Consider the following 16718-nt stretch of genomic DNA (forward strand, 5'->3'; position numbering starts at 1 on the left):
TCCCCAGTCCCATCTCTCCTTGGGTGGGACAGGGAGCCTGTGAAAGGAAGGGCCTCTCCTGAAGGCCACAGTGGGGGGAACAGCTTTGCTGACACAAGTGAGAAGTTGCACCCAGAACTACATGCAAGTCGTCAAAATCTTAACAGAGGGTGTCCAGCAGAAACAATGGCTTGCTTCCTATTTCTTCCCAATAATAGGAAACACAGTATTGTTGTTACCACATTCTCTCTGTCAGAGTTCAACAACCCATGTTTACTTCCCTTTTTTTCTCTTATGTGCTTCTGTCAGCAAACATGTTCCCTTCCTGCCGTTGTCCTCAGTGCTGAGATAAATGCCGCTTGCGAAGAGCCCTCCCTGCAGTTCTACATTAGAGACTTACCTATGCCTGCTACATATTATCTCCACTATATTTCATCCTTCCTGGAGGAGACATTTCATCTTCAAATTAAAGTTTCACACAGTACAGAGATCAATTAAATGATAATATTTTCTAATGTTTAGGCTGGTCTTTTTCTTCGAGTAACCCTTGCATTGGGTACCTTTATAGGAGTTCTAAAATTGTCTCAATTTCCATGACAGATAACCACAGCTTTTATGAATAGTTCTCATCATTAGCATCATTATTTTCAGACAAATAAAAAAAAAAAAAGGTGTAAGAATTGCTTCTTTCCCTGTGAATATTCCAAGCACTGGGCTGTAAAAGTTACAGCAGTTTTCTCATATAATCTGTCCGAGAGACAGCCTAAAATTCATAAACAATGCTCTTCTAAGACCTTTGAGACTTTAATATTTGTTGCACAGTGGATATTTGGGACAAGAAGTTTCATTTTTTTTAACCTGAGTCATCAGAATGTTTTTTCCATTTCACTTCAGCATGCAGTTTCATCCCTTCCAGCATTTATTGGGTCAAGGCATAGTGAATGGGACTGGTGAAAAATAACAACTGTAGCAACAGGTACGCTTTTTGTTTGCTTCTCCAGCAAAATAGTTAAGGTCATTATTGAATTAAAAAGGAAGATGTTTTGAAGTGAGCTTGTGTATGCATTTTGCTTAGAATTCATGAGTGAAGTTGTGATTTGTTCCAAGGTACAACTTGCCTTTTATATATGCATTTATTTTGTCATCAGTATGGCAAATAATTAGATGTTTGTTTGTTTGTTTGTTTTCTATACAAAAATGGTGAGTTCTTGTACAATTTAAGAAATAATAAAAAATAAATTCTGGAGCTCTGAAGCAAATTCTGCATTATTGTCAGCAAAGTACAGCTTTTTGATTAATGTAGTGGCTAGTATTGCTTATTAATACAAAGAAGTTTCTAATTACTCTACAAAGCCTAATGTGGAATTTTACTATGCCTGTAAATGGAACAGTCTAAAAAAGTCTAAGTTAATTGCATATTTATAGTCAATTGCTGGACAATTTTCTTCAAATGAGAAAAAATATGAGACTTTTGGAACTTATTAGCTGGATTGAGTGCCTGCATTTTGCTTTTAAGTTTCCGCTTATGATCTTTAGAGCATTTTGTATTAAATTTTTAATTGGTTGAACAAAATCATATTAACGCTCTACATTTTAAATGGCAAGTTCACGCCCACCATCTCTGTAAATGCTGAACTCCTGCAGCATTAGGCATAAGCGATGTGTAGATGTCCCCAGATAGTAGCAGTCATTTTGGAGGCTATAGCATTTGAATGCACTTTTGAATGCACACATTTCTACAGGGGATGATAAAGAAAAGTCCTGTATGTCAGACAAAGAAACTGTGAAAGAAACCCTATGCAGAGTTCATAAACAAAGGATACACTTTTGTGGGATCATGTTCTGTGTCTTGAGCTTCACCTCTTGTGCCTCAGTAATTTGAGATGCTTGTTGGTTTGTCAGTTGGTCACACAAAATAAACTATCCAAACAACATGTGCGATCATCAGCCAATCAGGTCTCCAAAGAGCCTTTAAATGTTCAGACTGAACAAAGGCTCTATATCTGTCAAGTTCAGATTATTGTCTTGGACAGCAGCTCCCTGCCAGGTAATGTGCTGTTTTTCTATTTCCTTTTAGCTTTACTTTGTGTAATAGATAGTTTCAGATTACTGTGGTAATCCATGCAAAACTAATTGACTAATTAAATTCAAGACAAGTCAGTGCACCAGCACACATTGCACAATATTTGCTATAGTCTTTTTAATGATTGTATAGCATATATTGACAAAAAAAAAAAAAAAAGAGTGAAGTGCTTTAAAAAAGAAATTCTAACACTCTTCCTACCTCTAAAGATTTATAAGAAGGATTGATATGACTGAATGGTGAAATTCCCTGGTCTTGTCAGGCTTTATAGGTTTGATTTTGATTGGCATTTGTTCGTCATGTATTTTGCCAACATTTCTGAGAAAATAGAGTTCAAAGATGAGACTTCTAAGGAGGAACTTAAAGAAGTAGCTCAGATCAGTGTAGCTCAGGTCAGATTTCAGAACTAATGGATGTGAAATGTAAATTGGAGTTAGAATGAAGGATGTGATGGAAGTTGCTATGTGGCTATGTGACTTGGATTGAATTAGCAGAATGATAAGATGGTGATGAAGAGCACAAGCAAAGTGTTTGGCAGAAGCACAGCTTCTAGGAAACTCAAGAACCTCACAACTAATATACAAAAAGATGAATGAGGGCAGGAAGAAGATTTGAAGACAAGTTGGACACGGCTGAGACAACAGGGAAGGTGGATGATCTCTGTGGCAACACGTGTGGTAATAAAGACTACAGCCTAGGCTGACAGGGAAAATTAATCTCGTGTTCTGAAGTAACATACAATTTATAAATGCAATATCAATTTTACTTAACAAGAAAAGTCTTTATCGTATACATCTTATTTTCATAAGCATTTGGGAGGGCAGCAATAACATAAGCACCTTGCATGGAACCAAGTAATGGAATCAAAGCTATTCCGCCTTGCTGAGCACTTACGCAGTTGGTTCTTCAGCAGTGCCAGGGATTTTTATAATAAAGAATGATGGACTGCTTTTAAAGCAAGCACTGCGGGTGTCTATTTCACTGACACAAGTAACTTTTTTTCAGTCTTTTGCAACCTCAGAACTCAACGTCCTATGACTGAGTTTAGCTGTAGGCGCTTTAAAATTATTAGATTCCTTTGAAGCAAATGAAATAGTAATTTCCAATTCTGTTTTTCATATATAACAAACTCCCCCCTCCAAAACCTCCAACCAACCTAAACAGTTTTTCTAGTGGTTGATGCATTAGCAGTTTTACAGTGGCTGTTTATACAACATTGTGGACAAGTGTTTATTGAACTCATTTCATGGAGATAGGATGTTGTTTTTAAATTCTGTTTTTATTTTACCTCTGTTATCAATGTTTACAGCTTCAAGGTCTAATTCTGTGCTTACTGAGCTCAAATCAGAGCGCAAAACTGTCTTAGATTTCACTAGAGATGGCTCAGTGACCAGAATTTCATTGTCATCTTCACAGCTCTTCTAAAGCACTCTAATGGCTTCCCATTTAGCAAAGCTTAATAACTAAGACTACAAAATTAAAAATTACTCAACAGGTCAGTGGTGACAGTTTTCACACTTAACTTACATTGAGTATTTTTATACCTTTCTCTATATATTTTTGGTTCTTATTTGTTCATGGTATGTTTCTCATTAAATCTACGTGAAGCATTATACATAAACTGTTTCTGAAAAAAGAAAATATTGGGAAGATTAGAAAAAAAATATATATTGTTTTTCACCAGGTGCTGGAACCCCAGTGTTTTTTCATGTAGTCCCATCCTGATGTACAACTGATGTATTGTAACTCTCCAACAGTAAAAACAGTCATTTGGTATTAGTAAAGATAGAAGGAGATAACAGAATGGTGTTCCAAAAGGATAAAGATAGAGAGGCCTTTGAATCTTTATATAAAGGACTCGTGTTTGAACAAGTGTGATGCAACATTCAACCTTAGTGAAGCTTCAAAATGATGACAATTCCTTTTGTTTTAGCTTACCTCCTAAAACTCTGTTTTTCAGATTGTCACACAAAGTCGACTTGCTAATACACCTCTCTGTCCCCTTAAAGAGTTGGAAAATGGAAAGAAATGGAGTAGGAAAAAAAAATAAAAAATCAGCTTGCCTTTCTTCCCAAAAGTCACAGAGAAAGGAAGCACTGTGCTTGACCCACATAACAGAAGAATGCAGGAGAGTGAAAGACGTGTGCAGTGTAGTTACAGACATTATAAAACAATCACTGCATGATGTTTAAACATTGCTTTATGGTGTTTCCACTGAGATATTCCATTACTATGTGATGATAATGAATCATGGTTGAACTTCGCTAAGAGCTCTTGCCATGACTGCATACTTCTCTATTTTTTTTTGTTTTATTTTGTTATGTTTTTGTGGATTGCACATGGAAACAAGGCAGAGAAATTACTTGAAGAAAGTAACTAAAATAGAAGTGGCAAAATTATAATGGCACTTATACGGAGACAAACTTTTCAACACAATTTTATTTGAACTTGTGAATATTATTTTATTCAAGTTAGAAGTGCAACTTTAAATATAATCTTGTAGGGAATGTGAAAGAATGCCTTTAAAAATGTCCCTGGGCAGTGTATATGTGTTGACAAGTGTTTTTTTTTTTTTTTTCTTATTTTTTTCCATTTCTGTAGACATAGCTTATCTACAGCAACTAATTTGAGAAATAATATTCCCAGCTAAAGAGGGAGATTGAGACAAGCGTTTATTATTATTATTAGTAGTATTATTTTACTGGTAAGGTGCTCAAGATCTGTAAAGCATCTCAGTTCAGCTGACAGTGTTTCTACCAGATCTAACTCCTACACACTCAGATGGCAAGTCTTTAGAGAAGGGAAAAGTGGCATCTGGTGATTCAAAACAATACAAAACTGATGGAATCAAGTTCTTGTAGATGACAAATGGATATGGCCATCAACCTCAAATAAAATTACCATATGTGATGCATGAAGGTCCTGAAAATTCTGGTAAAACACTCAACTATCTGCATTGTCACATTTAAAATTCTGTACTTTGATTATGCTGCAACAAATTAGTATTATAGGTTTAGAAACAGTGTATCATAATTGATGCATTTCTTTGATCATAAAATTGTCACTGTATGTGGTGTACACTGATGCACAAGCTATGAACTGTACATATGCAAATTAAATAAGGTATGAAAATTATAAACTGTAATTTTATCTATACTTGTGGTTTTGCACTGCATTTTGAACTCTGATATGGGGATTGTGATTTACATGAATAACAATGCACATATAAAACTAGCAATAAATATCTGGTGTATGAAGAAACTGGAGAAGGAGTAGTAGGTTGTAATAACAATTCTAATTATTTTAGTAGTAGTAATAGTAAGTTGACAGCTGGTAAGCTGATAATGAACTTTTAACTGCAGGACTCAAGTTTAAGCACAGAAAGGTCAAAAAAAGGAAAGAATGGGCTGTGACTTTGCAAAGAAAGAAAAGATGTAAAAATGGCAAAATTTTATTCAGTGAGGTAACTCCTTTTTCTGGGTGATACTCGATCTGATGCATGCTGTGTTTGTTGGTGAGGGTGATTAGTAGCTAAGAGTAAGGTAAACTCAATTGTAGTTCACTACATTTGTATAAAGGCTCACATCTGAAAACATTTAATCTGAATATTAATTTTATTCATATAAAAGAATATTTAGTTGTTTTTCATAGAGCACATTATGTGAAGTTGTGTTTTTTTTTTTCTTTTTTTTTTTTTTCCCATCAGTACTTCCTTTAAGAGGCTAATCAGAGTGAAACTTTATACCATACAGCCTATTAAGAATATGCACAAGTACTAAAGTGGTGTGTGAAAGCATTCACAAGAACACAAGAATTGCTCCTTTAGTTCAAAAACTGAAATATTTGTTGATAATAAGGTGGAAGTTGTAAAAATGCATTTCTGTTCTTTGACAGATTCTCTTTGAAATCAGTAAACAATGAATTAAAAGGGTCAAATTGTACACGTATTTCTGTAAAACCAACCCTTCAGTTAAATATAGATAAATAGTATGAAAATAAAATTTAATTAATAATATGCATAATCAATTTTTCTAATTCATAATTTGTATGTTTAAAAAGGATTTAATACAGAGCTCTGTTTATACACTGCTGTTAATATATATATATATATTTTTTAATTTAAAATCCACTTTAAAAGAAGAAAAACACATGAAGAAAATGACACTTGTGGATCTCAGTGGGATTGACAAGTGTCTTTTGCATAAAATTTCTAACAAGTTGCCAAATATGAGCTCAATGTGTCCAGTCATATGCTGAGATGTTATAACACTTTTTGTATAAAGATGCAGTGCCATGGACAGTAATGCAATGAAGCAATATTTCTCAGCCAAATCCTATTTTTCAATCCCCTTTAATTTGCTTGTTACATTTTATATACTTGGGTTCAGTTTTTACATTAGTATATAATAGTACCTGGCAATTTAAACCCTGGCGTAAACCTATCACAGAGGATTACTGTGTTGTGATGTTGTGTCTACAGTATATATAGATAACTTTATCCATAATAAACAGTATATATGTTTTAAGGCAATTAATCAAGGTGGTGATTTTTTTAAATCGACACACAATCACTGGTTGGGTCAGTGTGGGTTTGTATAGAATAAGAACCCTACAGTTACCCTTAGATAATGAGAACCAGCATCAATGTTTAATTTATTCATTTCTTTTCACTTGGAAGGTCAAAATGAACTGGTATCTTCATTTCTGCTTCTATAAGCTTTCACATTAGTTTTACTTTTTTGTTTTCAAGTAATATTTAATTTGAAATATCAAAAGAACAAAATTAAATTCTAGGTGTCTATACAAAGATGAGAATGAATAAAAGATAGTTTCTGTTCATTGTAAATTTCAATAACAACAGTCTAATTTTAATGCAGCTTAACTATTTCAGAAGTCATTTGACTGTCAAAGCCAGTATTGCTGTAAAGCAGTGAGTGGAAGCAGTCATCCTTGTGTTAAATGGGACAGATGATGACCTTTTTGCATTTATCATGTGATTAGAAGTGCAAAGAACTTTCTCCTTCAAGGGCAAGATACTTTAAAGTGTCAACAGGTGGATCAAGTTCTGTTCACAAAACTGGAAAATTTTACGGCATGCTTTCACCTTGTCTTAAACAAAAAGAAATTTAAAGAACTGAATAATTAAATTCCAGCACAAACAACTGATCTGAACTTAAATGAACTGGACTATTAAAGTAGTAGATAGGCAATTTAAGAAGTGCTTTGAGTTCTAGGACTCAACTGTTGTTTAAAGCCAGGTCCCCTTTAGAAGACCAGGGCTGCATTAGTTAGGATTCCTTCTAGACAGCATGTGATGCAAAAGGAGCTGTGAGATGGAACAGCATATCCCCATCTGTTGCTGGCCAGCTGTCCTGTATATCCCCCTCCTTTTCATGAGATCAGCCTGACAGCAGTAGTTATGCTCTCAAGCCAAGATGCAGCTGAGCTGCAAACAGGAAGCAAAAAGGGGAAGATGAACTTCTTAGTAGTCATTTGGCCTGTCTAGAAATCAGTCCCTGTGTGTGTTGGGCTTTCTAGCTCTGAACCAGAAAAAGATAATTAGCCTCTGCTTGTGCCACTGAACCGCCAGTCTTTTCCTAGAGGCAAGCTACAGTCCTTGTTGGGAGAGATAATAACATTGTTTGTTTGTTTATTTATTTATTTATTTATTTATTTATTTATAGGGAATATTGTCTGAAGAAATTAGTATTTTCCTGGTTAACTACCATTTTACAATGCTTAATAATGAACTATTTTACATTTCATTAAATTTAGCATTGCCTTGTGTCAGGAAAGCTCTTATCACTTAGCCTCCAAAGACTAACTCCTGCGTTTGGGAATAATAATTGCTCTTCCTTCTTCAGAATGGTTAATTTTGCAATATGTTCAGGAAATACACTACTGACAGTAACTGCAAAATGTTCTAGTCCACACAGTGTCTTCTTATACCTAGATCTGTGGGAGAAAGATGAAATAATATCAAACTACCTCTTTAATGCTTTTTCTAAGAGAAAGGAATAGTGGCATTGCTATGTATCTATTTGAGGAAGAGAACTCTGTTCCACATTTTGGAAATCTTTTAGACAAGGTTCAAAGTGCAGTTGAGGAAAGTAGAATGGGATGCAATTCACTCCTTCTGGATTTGCCTTAAAAACATGCATCATTAAAGAAAACAAACTTTACAATGTAGATGCACAAGAAAAGGAGAATTAAAATATTGTAGGCAATTTGTAGGAAATTCTTATAAATCGTCTTCTGAAACACATTGTTGATTTTTATGTCCTTAGTTTTTCCTTTGAAACCTTTTCAAAGGACCAGGAATAGTAATGAGTAAGTAGTTTGTTATTATATTTAAATATATATGCAAAAGTATATATATATGTGTATGCATTAAGAGAAATCTTCACAAAAAATCTAATAATTATATTGGTTGTACAGTTGAGAATCCTTCATTCTATAGAATACTTTCCTAATGGAAGCTAGGTTCACTGGTTTTACACCACTTTTTATAGTCTATGTCCCTTGCAAGAACATGAAAGCTAACAAATGATGTGAAATTAATGTTCCAGTCAGCCCAGTATCCTGTTTCCAAAAGTGTTGCACTGGATATGCACAGACTATAAGAAACTGGAAATATCTAGTATGATCTTGTAATAAACATTTGGTGGTTTGATGTCCATCATGTCCTGAGACAAGTTTCCCCCTGTCAATCTGAGAAGTGTTTGTAAAAAAATACTATTTTTAAATCTACCTAATCCTTTCTTTGTGTGCCCCCCCTTTGTATTGTGAGAAACAGCAAGTGGTTCTTACCTTCCTTCATTACATCATTCAGATTTTATAGTGTCACAGACACAGCAGCAAGAATATGTAATTAATATCATTACATCACCTTCAGACTGCCTGGGAAGAGCCATCTCATGTGTTTTACTTCATTCACAGTTATCTCTGGTGACCGTGTGAAGTGTTATGTCATTTTTCTCTTCTCCCCCATTCCTGTCAGACTCATTGAAGCTCTTGCCTTGGCTGACAGTAAACTTCAGATATTTGTGAAAGAAGAGTATGATACAAATGGATTTTGAGAAAAAAAAAAAAAGAAAAAGGATACTCATTTGATAATGCAGTATGAACGTTTTTGTCTTGGTCTTTGTGTTTGTTTCACAGCCTTCACTTTCTTGGGAATGCAGACACAGAGAAATGCTGGTGCCGCCTGGTACTCAGGCCACTGTTGGAAGGGAAGCCCCTGGCAGGCTTCACACAGCAGCCAGTGCTCTCAGAACAGTTAGGGAGGTAATTCATACCTATGCTGCTGGCTGGCCCTTGCTGAAGTTGTCTGAGCTATGGCTCCAGGCGAGAAACTTAATCTAAATTTGAAATGGCAGGTGGATACACCATCAGCCTGAGATCACTGTAATGTTATGGTGGTGCCCAGCTCAAGCAATCATTATGGCTAGTGTGCTAGGTGGAGAGGTGTTAGAAAAGCAAAAATAGAACAGTTGCTGTGTGGGGAAGAAAGTCTCTGACACACTTTGGTTTTGTCCTTGTGTGCAATGGGAGTTGTGGTAGTCCTGAGTGATGTGAGACCTTGAGACATGCAGTGGAAAGGCAGGACTAAGGAGGTGTCTGTGATGAAGAGAATATGATGTGGGGGACAACTGATTGTACTAAATTGAGAAGTTTGCATGAGCGGCAGCCAGAAAACACTTCATTTTGCTGTTTTTTTGATTAGGACAATTGAGATGTGGCTACAGGAACATGAACTGGCTCTTTTTGAGCATGGTGACCTAAGATTATCTACTCAAATGCAGAAATCTTTAAGCTGTGAAACAGAAAGCCTTTACCTCAAATAGTTTTATAACAACCACTCATCTTAAAAGTAGACGTCATTAACATTTGAAAAGATCTGTTTGAATGAGGGCAAAATTACACCCTCTACAAATCAGAAGACAAAGGATAGTTTCAGGAGGAAGCAATTTTTCATTTTATGCACCTTCATTCCCACAAAACAGGTAGTTCAAAAATATATTGAATAGTGAAATAAAGAAAGATGGGAAAAGAAGAAATCTTGCTTAATGACAAATCAAGAATCTATAAGATGTATTTTAACCAGATCTGGTGCTACAGACACTTTTACTTCCTTATATATAGACCATCACTGTACTAAAATGACTGGTATAATGAAACAACCATTTAAAGGCCTCAGCGTGTACATTGCTGTATCTTAAGCGGCTTGGATTATCTGTCTGTCTGTCTATCTATTGATTTAGTAAGATGGGCTTTTCAGAGATGATGAATTGAATTTTAATAGCACTACAATATATACAGTTACTGATATGTCCTCAATCTGAAATTCAAAATGACTCATTTTTAACTTGGAAATAAGAAAAGACATAAGCAGGAAGGTAACTCCATAGATTAGGAATTTTTCCATTAGTAATGAACTCTCTTTCACATGTTATTAGGAAACTCATTTGTATCCATAACTATGAAATGCACCATTGGAACAAACATTAATATTTTTTGCTTAGTAATTCATCTCTGACTCACAAGGAAGACTTACTATAATGTATGAAAATATAAAGAGTTAATTACAGTCTATTGAAAAGCCTTGTGAGATGCATTGTATCCTTCACATAAGACACATTGTTTTCCATCCCACAGTAAGTACTTTATTTGTTCAAAATGATCCCATGGTATTCATTTCTGACTTGGCAAGAATGATTTAGATCAACTGTATGTACTAACATCTGGCTGCATAGTGCAGCTGAATTACTCATGTGATAGCAGTAAGAGAAGAAAATGGCAAGCAAATATACATAATTTTAGGCTCAAGGGCCCAGTATTCTTGTGCAGTGCTGGTTAAACAGACCAACAAAGCAGAGACAGTTTGAGATGTGTTAATATGGGAAAATGTAATTAGTTCCAAAATAAAAGTTATTTAAGCAGCAGATATAAACAGGAAAAATTGTACTAGGCATGTATGTATTCAAATCATACTGTAAGGCTGGTGATTTGCTGGGTATTGTACAGTTGAAATAGAAGTTTCAAGAAGAAATGACAGAAACAAATCTTTCACGGGTAGATATGTTATCACAATTAAATGTATCAACAACAAAAATGTGTCTTTGTTAATTATTGCAGTTGTCCTATTGGCTGAGTCACAAAATTGCATCTAAAGACTAGGGTAACAATTGATATCTGTTCTTGAGGAACATTTCATTTCAAACACAGAGGTGTCTGAAGGGCAACTTAACCTTAAGTTCATGGAGAAGTAGGTATGACTGAATTTCCTTATCCCACTAGGAAAACATTGTCCTTTAGCTAAATATAAATTCTTCATCTCTCCTTCTGTGCTAACCATAAGAGTGCAGAAGTTGAAACTGTTTTTTTTTTTTTTTTTTGTCTGCCAATATTCAATAAAATTCAATATTCGATAAAAATATCATTTTTTTTTTGTCTCCCAGGTATTAATTTATCCATGCACCCATCCATGCATCCACCCATGCATCCATCCATCCATATCTCTCTCTCTCTTCCTCTCCTTTTTTCTTTCTTCCCCTTCATCTGACACACAATTAATTTTGTCCTTATCCAACCAAGATTCTACTGAAGGTTTGTAACATCCCTCACTTTCAAAAAGAAGTTGAAGGTGGCAAGCTCTGACTTTGAGATCCTAAGCAGCACTGACCATGGCATCTCCCCAAAGTCTCATCTCCCCAAATTATTTTGACATTGGTGCAGTCTTTAATTCTTTAACCCCAAATTTGTTGTGGTTTGGTTCTGCAGCTAGTGTAAGATCTCTCTGTTTGTCTAGTTATCTGTATGACATCTAAGGCTTGCTTTCTAAGCATTGGTATTAGAGAAATCAAGGGATATCTTGTGTGTTTTGGAAGCCTAGAGCACATTTTTTAGTTGGAGGTATCTGCAGTTCCCCACAGAGTGGTTAGGGGTGTGTAGGTGTCTCTGCATCACTCAGGTGGTAGGTGAATCCAGCAACAGCATAGTATTTATCTCAGATGTTCTCCAAGGTAGCAGAAAATAGCTGCTTTTCCAGATGCAAGATAGCCTAGTGTGTGGGTACCTGCTAACAGGACCAGTGCCATGAAGAGATGTATGTTGGTGGCTTCTTATACAAAACCTGAGATATCAGCAGAAAGCATAGACTGTCCTGATGGCCACATACCTGATGGCCACCTGTACATGGCATTGGACAAAAAAACATTGTTGAATCTGTGGGTAATTTAAAACTGGTGAGCTAGACCATGGCCTCTGAAAAATAGTTTCAGTGTCTAAAATGGCAGGTCAGAGGGGTATACTCTCACAAGAAGGCTTGCTTTCACTGTTCCCTCATTTCATATGACAATAGTGTCTGAACTTGCTTTCAGAACACAGTTTGCTTATCTGTTCATTATGAGCACCACAACTGTACTGAACTGGAAGGAAGATTTTTCTGAACTTATACCAGAAATGCCTAGCTACAGACTTCTAGCTACTTCTCAATCTTTTCTTTCGTTCCACTGTATGAACAGCACAAACGTGATTCTGCCTACTCAGAACTGAAAAGGTTCATCCAACTTTAGAAATGCTAGATTTCCGAAGATCCTTATGTCACCATAGACACTATTTCTGAGTGGAGATGTCATGGAAATACCTTATATCGCTACAAATTGTAAAAGTTGCTTTGCATTTTATTTAAATACTGAAAGTCATCCATTAAATTCCTATGCACATTTTTACTTCTCCTCCAGTCAAGTTCATAAATCTTTATATCAATAACCACAAATGCCGTATTTATTTAAATAAGTATAAGGATAAAATGCTATTTTGTTTCACAGAAGATTCAAAGACACATCTTTGAGATGCAACAGACTCCTGCTGTTTTTTTGAGATCTTATCATCTCTGTGACTAGAGAACCAACTTTGTTTCTTTCCTATGCCCTGTAAGGGAGGATGAAGTCAATTAAAGATAATAGTTGATGCTGTCATGATACAGCAATCAAAAATCAAGACATCCCTCTAGTCTAAAACCTTCTTTACAAAATGTTGTGTCATCTGCTTGCCTGCAATACTGATTAAAAATTATTTTTTTTTTATGAAATTTATGTAACCTGCAAACTACCAAGTAATCATGGAAATACTTGAAATAACAGCAATAGGCCAAGCTTTTGGGACTCAGTCATTTACTGCGACTTTCCTTTCAACTTTTGTTACATGTGACTTTCACAAGGTTTCTTTTATTATCCTGGGTAGTTGCCATAATAACAGCATGTCTGTTGTTGGAAACCTCAAGTTGTATTTGTTGCAGGCATACCATGCAAGTAGGAAAATTGTACTTAAGCTTTGACATAGTGCAGAATGACTTGGTTCATTTATCTGGATTCAGCTAGCTGGGGGTGGTTCAGCAAGTTACTCTATTAGTATAAAATTTACTTCCTTGTCATTTTTGATAGACCATTAATTACCCCTGTCAAGTAGTAGCAAAGGGATTTGTAGTCTGAGTCCTGAAAAAAGGGATTTGTAGTCTTGAGTCCGGAAATTTCTGAGAGACAGCGTGTGGAGTAAAACTAAAATTAGGCTTTGGTGTGGTTTGGTTTGACTCATTTGACATAATTTCCAGTGTTTGCCATTGTGCATTTGTTGCTTTATTGCTTGTGTTTCATAAACTATTACGTACCATATATGACATGGTTAAATAGGCTTTGGTGATTATATCACATAAATCAACACCATGGATATGAGATCGTTTGACCCCATTCTTCATTTTCAGTATCAGTGTGAAGTTTTATATATTTCCACAGAACTAAAATTTCAGTTTTTAAAAAGAATAATGTTTTTAGTGGAATAATTTAGAGTCCTCATTTTCTTAGTTTAACTCATTAGAAATTTTTCCTTTGGCTGAAGTACATATTGTTTGGTCCTCAGAGCTGTAAGGTTTGACAGGGTAAACTTTTAAGGATATGGAAAGATTGTGTGTTTCATTTTCTACATTGTCAGCTGATTGTTCTCAGTAATTTCCATTCATTGCTAGTAAAGCCAACATTTTCCTTTAACATTTTCAGAAAAAAAAACACACTGGCATTTGAAATGTCTGTGGGAAATGTACTTCATTACTGCTTGATGAACTCTGAATTAATAGGTCATTTCTAAATAAGATTATTCTGCCTACTCAAAAAAGAAAAAAAAATAAGAAGGAAAGAAACCATAAGGAACTGAAACAGATATAAGTGAATTCTTTCTAAATGCTATTTGTTTTTTTCTGTGATGATATGATGAAGAAAAAATGAATTATGGGAAATAGGATTAGTAAAGGCAAATTAAAACGAACATGATAATATGAAACATACAAATATTATTCAGAATATTAGAATAAACAGAGGAAGGTTTCACATAAATATTTCATTGCAATTGGGTTATGGCTTAGTTGAGTATTTATGACAGATATTTATACCCTGATGTTGGGGTAAACCTAACCAAGCCCCCTCCCAGTTTCATATCTATTTGACTGTTGGAAACTGCTTAAAGAGAATTATGAAAAGTTTTACATAATTTTCTTTAAATGATATACTGAATTTTTTATTCTTACCCCCCTTCCCCCATGTATAAAGCCTCTGAAACTTGGGGGGGAGGAGGGAGGCAAGGGGGCGGAAGAAAGGTTTTACTATCCTCTGAGTCTAGTTTTAAACTCACCTGCCCTTCTCTAATTTGATTCAGATTTTGATTGTTCTAAGATAAAAACCATGACTTTTCTTCATTGTACCTGATCTTTGCTGTACTGGCCAGAACTATTTTTGAGAAAGGGGTCAAGCCCACATATCTATATTTCTTGCAGGAGATAATGAATCTGATAATTCCAAAGAAGCAACTGGTTGTATGCTGGATGCCACACCATAGAAATTATGTTGTATTTGCTCCTTGAAATACTGTTTAATTAGACCATCTAATGAAGAAACTAAAAACTTAAATTTTCTTACAAACCTGCATGAAATTCTTCGTTGATAAGTTCTATTTAACACTCAGCAGCTTGGCCCAGATCTACATCCTTTCCAAAATCCATTGAATGATGTCACTGTTGAAAGCTTTTTGGCATATCAGTTCTCCAGAAATGCTGTGGCATTCAGAGCTGGTCATCTGAGGTGAGAGTGGCTCTTAGAAAAAGTGCTGCAGTGTGATAGCAAGCCATGAATAGTTTTTTTAAAAATTCCTGTCTCTGTCGATACTATACAAAAGAAACATGCCCTAACTATTTGTGTGAAAGTACAGATTTTTCCTCTGGATTGACTAGAAAAGAGGAGAAAGGAAGAAAAATCTGTCAGGCCATAAAGAGAAGCAAACCCTGTTGAGAGGAGAGAGTTGAGTACTTCTTTTGTAGCAAGTGTATGTGGCTATACACACTGCTGAGTCTGTCTGCATTTTCTTACACAATTCTCCACCTCCCTGCATGACTTAACACAGAATATAGTACAGGCAGGGTCAGTGATGGAGAACCAAAACCTCTAGTCATAAGGCTAAAAGGTGACCTTGTGCTGTGTTGCCAAATATTTTATCTGAAACCTGAACTGAGTCCTCTTGCTATATCCTTGAGTGTTAGCACAGGTAGTGAAGTATTGGAAAAATAAATAAGTTTAAATAAGATGAGTGTGGCAATGTAGAAACCAGAATGGATGAGAATCGAGGCTTCAGAAAAAATAAAATAATAATACTATGCATAGTATGCTATTCCCTTCAAATGAGATCCTGTTTTGTTTATAGCAACTTTTATTTTTTAAAAGTAAATTGTATTTTGGCACAAAAAAATAGGCTGATATGCTCCTCTTCCCATGCCTTTTAACAAGTGTTTGCTCATGCTGCAAAATACAAATTTTCAGTAACTTTGTTAGTGCAGAATGTGTGGAATTTGGATATACAATTTCTGCTAAGTGGCATATGACACAAAGCCAGCACTGACTTCAATTTTTCCAGTAAATCCATACATTTGGAGGTGGGGACAAATACTGAGTCTTTTACAGATTAGCCTCTTTCATTTGTAACAAGTAAAAAGGGGAGGTTATGGCTACATAATGATTTCAGATTTTCAAAATCAAGATGTCATACTTTTCCAATAGAAGAGCTTGGACATAGATTCTAACTTGGCCTGCTAAAGATGGAATCTGTTGAAGTAATAATACTAAAAGAGATACATTTCTTTGCCTAGGAGAGAGAAGTAATCTGGGATGAACTGTAGAGAGAATGTTGGTATCATATAATCAATGATTATATGATAATCATTCACTCCCAATTAAAATAGTGATTGTCATTGAAATTGCCAAGTTTATACTGAAGACGTAGGAAAATATTTTTGCAAAGTATACATTAGCCTTAATATTTTACAGTATCTCATATTACAAAAAATTCTTCTCATCTGAAATGTTGACTTCAATGTTTGTTTTGCCTCTTTTTCAGCTAAGAAACCCCACAAACTCATTATTGTATTCCTTGCAAAATAAATTAATTTGTAAATTTTGAATGTGTATGCTAAACCAAATAAGAAAGTTGCATTTAAAAATCGGTGGTTTATTTTTCTTTTATAGAAAAGAGAGGGTGAGAAAGAATGTTTCTGAAATAACCTTTCTCTCACTGAGTTATCTTTTCAGGCTTTATTGTATGCAATGTTTTTGATAAC

At 35.1% G+C, this 16718-nt stretch overlaps 1 protein-coding gene across 2 annotated transcripts in view; it reads left to right on the forward strand.

Annotated features, from left to right (window-relative positions):
• SLC16A7 (solute carrier family 16 member 7) overlaps positions 1–16718 on the forward strand; it is an 84064-nt gene that overhangs the window by 17371 nt on the left and 49975 nt on the right. Inside the window, exon 1 of one of the 2 annotated variants that reach the window (XM_072034302.1) lies at positions 1920–2026. The exons of the other annotated variant lie outside the window; for it this stretch is intronic. The gene's annotated coding sequence lies outside the window, so the exon portion shown is untranslated. Of the gene's footprint in view, positions 1–1919; positions 2027–16718 lie in introns of those variants that run through there. 2 annotated transcript variants of the gene reach the window in all.

Source organism: Anas platyrhynchos, chromosome 1 (assembly GCF_047663525.1).
Source record: "Anas platyrhynchos isolate ZD024472 breed Pekin duck chromosome 1, IASCAAS_PekinDuck_T2T, whole genome shotgun sequence".
NCBI lineage: Eukaryota > Metazoa > Chordata > Aves > Anseriformes > Anatidae > Anas > Anas platyrhynchos.